Source organism: Dipodomys ordii, unplaced genomic scaffold, assembly GCF_000151885.1.
Source record: "Dipodomys ordii isolate 6190 unplaced genomic scaffold, Dord_2.0 Scaffold141, whole genome shotgun sequence".
Lineage (NCBI taxonomy): Eukaryota > Metazoa > Chordata > Mammalia > Rodentia > Heteromyidae > Dipodomys > Dipodomys ordii.
Genome location: NW_012267357.1, coordinates 3,251,931 through 3,263,374, shown reverse-complemented (window position 1 = coordinate 3,263,374; position 11,444 = coordinate 3,251,931).

Sequence of the window (11,444 nt, the reverse complement as noted above, 5' to 3'; positions counted from 1 at the left end):
ATTTTATGTAGCAAGAGAAACTTTGCAGATACAATTAAGGATTATTAGATGCAATATTATCCTGAATAATTCAGAAAAGAGCAAATTAAAAAGTGCTTCTTAATAATCTAATAATGTTTGTTGGTTTTCAATGTTTGAGAAATACATGAAGAAAAAAATCAATTAACAAGAGATAAAACCTTGCTGGTTTTCAAGATAAAGAGCTCCAAAAGCCAAATATTAACAGCTTCTAGAATCTAAGTAAGGAAGGGAAATTGTTTTCTCTTTTTAAAACCTCCTTAAATTTAGATCTCACTTAGAGCACTTATACCCAATAGAATTGTAAGAAAATGCCTTTCTGTTAAGTTGCTGTATTTATGATGATATTGTATATCAATAAAAACTCCTATTCTGTGTAAATAAGCAGGCACATGTTCTGTATTCCACTCAACATGCTTAAAGAGGTTGTTTGAATCATAGTTCTACTGAGACCATGAAGAGTTCCAACTGTTTCTCATAGCCATGAGAATTGCTACATTAATCCTCCTTTACCAGGGTCTCCAGTGAAGAATAGCTAACCTTTATAAGCCATGCTTTTTTCCTATACATTCTGAAGCTTAATTCAATTTAAAAGTAAAAATAATATATTAAGATAGATCAATTTTAACCAGAATGTAATAAAGTAATTACCCTTTTTATATTTAAGTAGCTGTACAAAGAGGTTTCAATTCACAGCATCAGCTTGTAAGAACAGCACCTTGTGATTCATTCACTCGTTTCATCATTCTCCCTGGTCACTACCAACTCCACATATCCCCTCCATTTTCCTACTTTTATTTTCTCATACATACACTGAATGTTATGAGTGCATTCTCCCACTTTTCTTCTCTTCATCCATTGACTCCCCTCCACTAGACCTCAACCCTCTCCCCCATGCCCTGACATCTCAAGTTCCAGCCTCCTGGAAAGTCAGGGAATTGGAAGTCAGTTGTTCAAAGGTTATTACACCACTGAAACTTTCTCTTGAATATACCATGCCTCCACATGAGAGAAAAATCTCTTCAGAATATAGGGTAGATTCTAGGGACCTTAAGTTTTCCTTTATGATTAAGAATTTTCTCACTGTCAACACTATGGCCTCCCCTTGGACATGTCTGAATGTCTACAGCACTGTTCTTACCCTCTGGGGTCAGTACTAAGTAAATGGGATCATTTACACTTAAATTCTATGAGTTGGTCACTATCTACAATGAATATGTTTCTAAAGTGAAGAGTGGCTGGTTAGAACACGCAGTGTGGAGAATATCATATGTTGTCTGGCAGGTTGGATAGAGTTAGAGTGGTACAAGCATTCCTCATGCTAACCAGAAGGAGACAACTGACAACTCATGAGTCCTTTATTTCCAAACTTTCAGTTAAAGATGGGTAACTTTGTCAAAGAAAATGACACTGTGTATCGAGATAGTAGAGATTGTCCCTCATTAAGGATAAGCTTCTCAGGAATTTTTAAAATCTTTATGATAATAAAAATCAATACCTATTCGTTAGAAACCATAGTCAGAATTTGGAATTTAGAACTTTCCTTCAGCTAATGATGTGCTCTGTGGTAGCACATCACAGTGCAGGCAGGACAGTAAACCACAACTCCTGGCGAGCCAGAGGATCCCAAAGCTAAACAACCAAGAGGTGATGCTGTAGGTTATTGCTAAGCTTGTAAATTCTGTAGCACGTGGGTAGTAAACTTCTGACATATAGTACCACATGCAAAAATGTACATGTGTATGTACATGCAGATATATCTCCATACATACAGATATATGCATATATATGAAATAATCATTTTATATGTTTAGACACATTTCTAGGTAGATACTTTATCATACAAACCTATGAGAAAATCAACTATCAATCGCGATAATCATCATCAATTTATGAAACAAGCTAAAATGAATAAGACATAGCATTTATTTTACAGAAAAATCTTGTTCTTGTTCTAGAAGTTTTGCCACTAACAAATTTAAATTGCTAATTCTATAATTGATAGAACTAATCATTCTACACAGAAATATTGGCTCAGATTCAATTAAAATTGGCTACTGTAGATTAGGATGATAATAACTGTTATCTTAACATTTAGTTATCGATTCTATATTACTAACATTATCCTATCACTAGTCTTTATATTAGTCCTCCTTTATTGTTAGTTCTATATTACAGAGTTATTGGATACGTATGATCCACATCATATTAAACTTTCAGAATATTTTATGTACTTTGTGTTATCAAAGTGTATAATTATAATTTAGGAATATTAAATATGTCAAATAATTTTACTGTTAATCTAAAATAGTAAACTAAAGATAGTTTACTATTTTATCTATAATCTTAGAGCCTTAGAATCTTCAATATTCATTTTTACATGCTGTATGTGTGTGTGTGTGTGTGTGTATGCAGAAGCTGGTTCTGGGGCTGGAACTAAGGGTCTGAACACTGTCTCTGAGCCCCTTTCTGCTCAAAGATAACATCCTACCACTTGAGATACAGCTCCACTTCCAGCTTTTGGGTGAGTAATTGAAGATAAGGGTCTATGGAGCAACCTCTCCGCGCTCTGACTGGCTTTGAACTGTGATCCTAAGATCTCAGCCTCCAGTGTAGCTAGAATTAGAGGCATCAGCCATGGATGCTTGGCTCTTATATACTATTTTCATCATGAGGAATACTGTTGATGTTTACAACAGTGCATAAATCCTATAGATAATACATATCTATACCTTTAGCTTTTTCAATATGTTTTAACTCCATCTTTTTACTTATTTGTTCACATTTTTGTCAGTCTCCTTTTGCCTGTAGGACTCTCATTAATGAATGCTGTTTCAAACTTCAACTTCTTTCACTTTTTAACTGAATATATTTTACTTATATCTTGTGTAAGGTTATATTCACTTATTGTACATTCATTAGGTTGTTAGCATTTTTCCTTTGAAAATACAAAATGCTACTTTACTGTCTTCTGACACCCATCATTAGTGATCCAAATCTGCTCTTTGGACTATTTAGTGAAGTAAAGGTCTCTTTTATATTCAAATTGAATTTTTTGAGATTTATTTTATTATCATTTGCTGTGTAAAAGCTTCATAAGCTGTGTCAGGGTGATGCTTCTTTGTAATTACTTAAGCTATAATCACATCTAATACCTGTAAGGGTCTCATCATAATTAGAAAATTCTTAGGCACTGTTCATTTGAATACTAGTTTTCTTCTGGCTCTACTTGGCTATTCATGCTTTATAGTGGGCATATCTATGCTACAAAAACCATCCACTGTTCATATTGTCAGATATTACCTTGTTTCTCTTATTTATAATATCAACCATTATTTTGTGCTGTTATTTTGATAGATTCTAATTCTTTGGTAAAAATTAATTTATATTTTACCATCAATTTCCTAAATATATCAATCAGTTACTTTAAGGTCATTAGGGACAACATTATTACCAAAATAGAGGAAGAAAAGGAAGGAGGGAGAAAATGAGAGAGGAAGGAAAGAAATAAGGAAGGAAGAAAAAAATGAAGGAAAGACAAAGGAAGGAAGCAATTAAGGGAGGAAAGAAAGGGGGAAGAAAATAAAGAAGGAAAAAGACAAAAGACAAGGAAGGAAGCAATGATTTTTCTTCAACCATGTCATTCAAGGTGATGAGGATATGACATTTACAGAAAATGCTAAAGAGTAGGTTTAAACCTTGCAATAATTAATTAATTTGTTAGAATCATAATTAAGTTGGTATGCAGTGATAACAAAAGTGTGACTATTGGCCTGACACCACTGGCTTACACCCTTAACTAGTTATGCAGGAGGCTAAGATCTGAGAATTTTTGTTCAGAGCCAGCCAAAGCAGAAAACCTCTGGTTATTTCCAAATTAACAGCAACAAACATGGGAGGGGATCATGGCTGAAGTGTTTCAGCCTTGACTGAAAAAGCTTTGATGCCTAGAAAAGTGAGACTAATATTTAAATGCACATATATTTTGACTAAATTTATTGGAAAAATTAAAAGTACATATTTGCTAGATTAGAATATCATCTCATAAAGAACAGTTTTAATATAGACAAGATTTTATTTAGCCTGAATGACCTTTATTTACTGAACTATCATTCTGCTTTGATTCAGTTCTTAAATTTCTGTGCTGAAATGAAAACATATTGTTAAATGGCATAAGAAATAGTATACATATGAAGCCACAAACCTAAACCCTTAAAGTATCAATAGCCCAATGAGCAAAGAAGCTAAATCAATGTATCTCAGAAGATGTAAAAATAGCCAATAAACATATAAAGAAATGCTCAACATCTCTGCTATAAAGGAAATCAAATGAAAAAAATTGAGATTTTAAATCACTTTTGTTAGAATAAACTATAGTAAGGATAATGCTGGCAAGTGTTTATTGTATATGTAATTTAATATAAGATGTTTATAATGAATATTGTTACTATAATGCATAATATATTATGTTATATTCATTTTGTACAATATATGCATAATATAATATAATGCAAATGAATACATGTTACATAATATATATGTTAATTAATACATTGTTTTATTTCAATTTCTTAACTACATTAATCTTCAATAGCAGAACAGTTGCAAACTATGAATGTCCAATGCAGTAACATGTAAAAGGTAATAGATTACTATTTTCTGTGCAAGTCTACATTTATGGAATACATTTCTCCAACTTTGATTGTCTTTTTTGTTGTAGTTGTTCTGGGCACTGTCCCAGAGTTTGTTTTTTTCCCTCAAGACTAGCAGTCTACCACTTGAGTGAAAACTCCACTTCAAGCCCCCCTCACCATTTTTTTTGTACTTAATTGGAGAGAAGAGTCTCATGGACTTTCTTGCCAAGACTGGCTGCACAACAATATTACACACTATATGGGTCTCCGTTACTTTGGTTCTCATTCTTTAAAAACAAGTTATATATTTTGTAGGTGTCTCTTCGTTCTGATGGTGTTTAACCAGTTTAAATATTAGGTTAAAAGCTGTTTAAATACGATTTAAGAAAAGTAAAATGTTGTAATATTGTAAATATTGTGATATTGTAAAAGGAAAACGTCTCCTCTCATATGTGATTAAAAGTGGCCTATTGAAAGGTAAATGCTCAAATTTTGAAGTTTCTAATAGTTCCATCTGCTGCTTTTTTCTTAATGAATAACACAAACACATTTTGTAACAACAAGGTTAATGTCTCTAACATCACATGGTTTTTGATCAGATATATTGACTTCAAGCATAAATTATGCCTCCACTGATTAGACACATTACATAAAAATACATGTCATGATAAGGGATGTGAAAATGATATTTTGTCCAAAACTACACTAGACACTAATGTAAATAGAGAATGAAGATAATAGAGAATTCTTGCAAACAATGGTAATTATAACAACAATATTATACACTATATGTTTGTCCACAGGTAGGTAGATAAAATAGAAAATCTTTGAAGAAAAAGGAGACGAGTAGGTTGAGCAATAAACTAAATTGATTGTTTTACATTTATGAAGTAAAGGAGAACATGATCAGAAATGTGTAACATAATAAAATAGTTCTCTCAGAACTAATCTAATAATATGACACAGTTCTAATAAAAATGTTGATTTTGGTAAACTTACATTTATATTAGGTTTATTGCATTATATTGGATTTATTACAGTATGTATAAAATGGTAGTGACTAGAGAACGTAATCTTTTTATGTTTAATTCAAAGATATTTTAGTGTATGATCAACTATTATTGATTTCACCTCTACATTTTATGTACCATGGGACACTGGAAAAATTGTCTTTTTGCCTACAGTCTTAATTTTTTTGTTTTTGTTTTTGTTTATTTGTCAGTCGTGGGGCTTGAACTTTGGGCCTGGGCGTTGTCCCTACACTCTTCAGCTCAAGGCAAACACTCTACCTCTTGAACCACAGCACCACTTCCAGTTTTCTAGTGGTTTTTAATTGGAGATCAGAGTCTCACAGACTTTTCTGTCTGGGCTGGCTTTGAACTGTGACCCTCAGATCTAGCCTCCTGGGTAGCTAGCATCAGGCATGAGCCACTGATGCCCAGCTATCAAGCATTTAAATAGGGTTACTTAAATAACTACTACATTGTATGCTTGAAGGGGGTAAATGATTTAATATATAGCGATTTTGAGCACAGTTGGTACATATCAAATTATTCTCAAGGGCAAATGATAGTGGTTCAAGTCAATAATTCTAGCTACTCAGGCCGCTGATATCTGGCAGACTGTGGCTCTTAAGCATCACAGGCTAGAAAGGCTGGAGGTCCCATCTCCAAAACAATGAGCAACAAGCCATGTTGGAGATATGGTCTAAGTAGTACCAGCTTAGGAAGGAGGAAGCACTGAGTAAAAATCTTAGTGCATATTATGTATCTACATGTATATTCATAATTAACATTAATTAACTGTATTGACTTGTACACTTACACATATACACACATATGTATAAAATGTAAATTAATTTACTCTTTCAGAAAGAAGACTGTGACATTTTGGTTAATTGCAAAAACAAATGAATTCAGGAAATGTAGAACAAGAGTACCTTTCCAAAAAGGAAGAAAAGCCCCACAGAATTGAAGTTAGGAAAATTAAGACCTTCCATGTCTTGGAGACCACATTATCTCAACTGACCCTTTGCCAAGAATAAGCAAGCCTTACACCATTTCCTTGCTTATATAATATAAACTTTACTATTGGAAGTAAAACAACAGCAAAAAGCCTTCAGGAAAATTCTAGAAATAATATTTTCTGTGCTCGCTCGATTACAGAGAAATCACAATGTATATGACATAGAAAGCACCTGTAAGGACTCATTGATACAAACTCCTATTTAGAAAAAAAAAACCTGGGCAAAATGTATGCATCTTAAAATTTACTTGAAATGAAACACAGTAAGAAAAATGGCCTTGATTAATAAGTATTGACCACTGAAAAATAACCTGCACATCAGAACAACAAATGGAAAAATAGTACCCAAGGTTAAGAAATAATTCATATATACACACATAGACAACAACAAAAACAAAAGCAAAGCTATGAGAGATGAATTACAAGGGGAATAGATTCTACTAAGATCCTCACCTGTGGTATGCAAATTCCACAAGCCCTCTCTGTCTTGCTGTTGTGGGATCTTCTTCAGCAAAGCCTGAGTCTCAGACCTCCACTCTATTTATACTTAAATTGGGTGGGCCCAGGAAAGGAAATGTCCCTGAGTGGTTATTTATGGAAGTTGATTTAATATCAATAGGGGTTGGAATTTACATCCTGGCAACCACACCTGAAACTTCCTCTTTCATGGAAATGATTCCTACAACTTCTGTATACAATGATTAGGATTATCTTTTAGGTTAGATGCAAGTTAGGTTAGGTCAGGATGGAAAATGATTTTTTTGGTGTGTTTTGTTTTTTTATTTTTTTGCTTCTTTTACTTCTCTGCATCTTTTATTTTGGTAATATGCCTTTATTTCTCTTTCATCAGAATGTAGGAAACTTTAGTGGATACATCCACTGTATCCTGTTGGTCTTCGAAAATAGCTAAGCTCGGATTTGTTGAGTAAACAGGTAATCATCTTACACTATTATTCTTCGGTATTTTTATGCCAGCTGCTCGGCAGGTGATTCATCCCTGAGCCACGTCCTCATCCATATTTACTTTTATTTTGGAATATGTTCTTGTGTTTATGCTTAGACTCTCCTGGACTGAGATATTCCTACTCACACTTTCCACATAGATGAGATGACAGAAATATACCACCTGGCTTTTCTATTGATCATTGTTAGGTGGGCCCACAGACCAGCCCCTCCCCTCTTCCTCATCACCTGCCTGAAATCAGTAATCACTTGACTGTAGAGGATCACCTGACTGTGAGTCAAGAAAGAATGCCAGGCTCTCATCTCACTTCCTCCCAAGTCTATTGGGCTTCATCTACCCCGCTCCCGCGTGCCCCCCCCATGCATGTCCTTAGGACTTCAACTCAAAGTGTCTCAGTTCAAGTCCCAAAACAGATATATGAATATTTGGTGTGTTGTTGCCTGAGTGTATTTGTGTGCACATGAATATAAATATATATACATATATTCTTATATATGTATATATACATATATATTCATGAATAGATATAAATTTATACACATGCTAATCCTTTTTTTTTCTCTGCTACTCCTGGCACCATGACTACGCTTTTTTGCTAGCTCAAGGCTAGCACTCTCCTATTTCTCTGGATTTGATACACATTTATGCCCATACTTATAAAATGATAAGGGAAACTGATACATATTTTAATCACTCACTGCCAGATAGCAGAACAAACTAAAAAATGCTCAGAAATATACACACACACACACACATACACATAAATGTATATCATTTTTGTGGACTTACTTAAGGAGAATATCATTATTTTCAATTGAATATAAACTTTATGAAATAATCTAATATATTCTTTTTAGGGTAATAAGTGCTATAGTGTCACTGATGGAAGGAAGATTACATTCCAGGATTTGTTATTATGAATGAATCCTGACCCTGTTCTTGCTTATTGACCATTGAGTTTTGAAAGCAAATTCACACTAAAGCTACCAGCACGACTATGTTTATTGCAGCATTTTTTACCATAGCTAAGATATGGAACCAACCCAGAAGCCACTTGAGTAGATGAATGGATCAAGAAAATGTGGGATATATACACAATGGAATTCTATGCCTCCATCAGAAAGAATGACATTGTCCCATTTGTTGGGAAATGGGAAGACTTGGAAAAAATTATATTAAGTGAAGTAAGCCAGGTCCAAAGAAACATAGGTCCCATGGTTTCCCTTATTTGCAATTACTAGTATATGTCTGAGACTGTCGCTACCGCCTCGACCACCAAGGAAGACGCGACACCGAACTCTTCTCTCTGCAGTTTATTCAGGACCTTTGAGCAATCTTCTGACTCCAACCCCGGGGAGAATTCCCCACAGCCTTAAGTACCTACTGGGTAGCCAACCCTGATACGCCACGTGGGAACCACCAATAGGTTCAGGTGCGTGGAAGCAAGCCAGATTCTTTGCCTTAGCCATATAAGGAATTGTTTACCACAGAGAGCACTCGCCATCGGGAAGGCGGAGGGTGGGAGCCGGCACCATCTTCCAGGTGCGGCTGCACGCAGCTCTCTACATGAGACAAGCAGAAACGGTCAGATAAGTTGAAGTTAGGTGAAATGAACTCCCAGATAAGGACTGAAATAGTTTTTCTTTCTTGCAATTGTTTCTAACATATTTGTAAGATGATTTCTTTGTTGCTTTGTATGTCCCCCCTCCATGGTATAATCCCTGTTTTCACTGTATTTAATATTGGTATAATTTGTGGAGGGGAAGGGAAAAAACAAATTGTTGAAATGGGGATATAGGTGGACCCATTGCAACAATGAGATGCACAAGATGTTATGTCAAAAAACAAACTTTACAACTTTGGCAGGGGGAGATGAGAGGAGGGAGCTGAGGGGGGGGAGATAGGAAGGGATGGTAAGGGGAAACAAAGGAGGAGGCAACAATGCTTGATAAGAAATGTACTTATTACCTTGCCCATGTATTTGTAACCCCTCTCTACAGTATTTTCACAATAAAAAAATTATAAATGGTTTGAGCTTGCATCTGCAAATTCTAGCTTTAGTTATCCCTTTAATAATAATAATTAGTAGGTTTGTTGACATGTCACAGACTCTGTCCTCTCATGTTAAACCTGAATAAACTTAGAGCTAAAGTCACATGCTTAGCAACAGAATCATAGTATATAGAACAACCTATATAAGTAGACACATGTAGCTTAGTAGTAGGCAAAATGATTTATTTTGTTTTCAGATATGTAAGAAAGTCCATAAGGAAGATAGAGCAGAAAAATAATCTATTATTCAACTGTAGGTAGAAATATAGGCAAAATTCAAATCAGAGGGACAGGTTCTAAAACTATCAGCTATTAGGCATTTATCCATGGAATTGTATGATATTATGGCCATTTGTTATGGTCAGTTGTGGGGCCTGAACACTGGGCCTGGGCATGATCCCTCATCTCTTCAGCTCAAGGCTAGCACTCTATGAGCCCTATGAATCCTAAGAGTCCTGCAAGTCTTAACACTGTACTTCCTTAGCGATGTGATAGCAATTTCAGCCTTACTAGACTTAGTATTGTTTTCTACATCCTTTTCTAGCACCTGGCCAAAATTATAATACATAGTAATGGAATGAAAATGTAATGCCATCTTAAGAAAGTCATTTAGGGCTCTGGGAATGTGGCTTCAAGATACACTGATTGCCTAACATGCATGAAACCCTGGGTTCAATAGCCAGTAACACATAAACAGAAAAAGAAATACTGGAAATGGTGCTGTGCCTCAAGTGGTAGAGTGCTAGCCTTGAGCAAAAAAAAAAAATCTTAGGAATAATTCCCTAGCCCTGATTTTAACCCCCACAACTGACAAAAAAACAAACAAAAAACAATTAGTAAATGCAAAATAAAGAATCCATACTTGGAACATATAATTGTCCCTTCCATTCTGATACCTAACAATAGTCCCTACTTCATGAACTTTACCTATATTGGGATACTGTATTGAAAAAAAAGTTTTGTTCATTAGGTCTCGGCAATTTATGCCAGAAATGTGCTTAGATGTCAGGTGTAGATTAATTCTGGAAATTCAAAGAATCCAGGCTTTTGACTGGTTACTGCTAATCACAATGAAAAGGGTAGTTGAAGTGAGATTTGGAAAACATTTTTGGTCAGTCCTGGCACCAACAAGGCAGAGGCTAATTAACAGTTGCAACAGAAGATAACTACAGATGGAAGGAATAAGTGATAGTAACTAAGGTATACCAGAAACTGTTCCAGGGAATCATTTTTGGTTATTGAAAAACTAGTTATCAACTAGGCTTATTCCTTATTGCCTTTAGCATTCTAAGTCACTTAGGCTAGTTCTTAATGTCAGTGTGATAAGTGTATCTCCTTCTATGCTGTTCTTTCATACTTGATCTACTTTGCTTTCTAAATATCTCAGTCTTTCTCTATTTCCCTATGAACATTTCCTACACAGATGGCAGAGGATGCTAATGTAAGGGTCCCATAGCTCATGAGTCATTAATGTAACAACATGGAAAAGGACAACATATTTATTGCTACCTCAATTTTCCTGAAAAGCTGCAATGTGATCATTTGATTCAAATTTCCATTCTTTGTCTACATAGTGTCATTAAGTGCACATAAATGCAAATATGAGCCAGGTGCTGGTGGCTCACACCTAGCTATTCAGGAGGTTGGGACCAGAGGATTGTGGTTCAAAGCCAGCCTAGTCAGGGAAGTCCATGAGCCTCTTATCTTCAATTAACCACCAGAAACCCGGAAGTGGTGCTGAAGCTAAATTG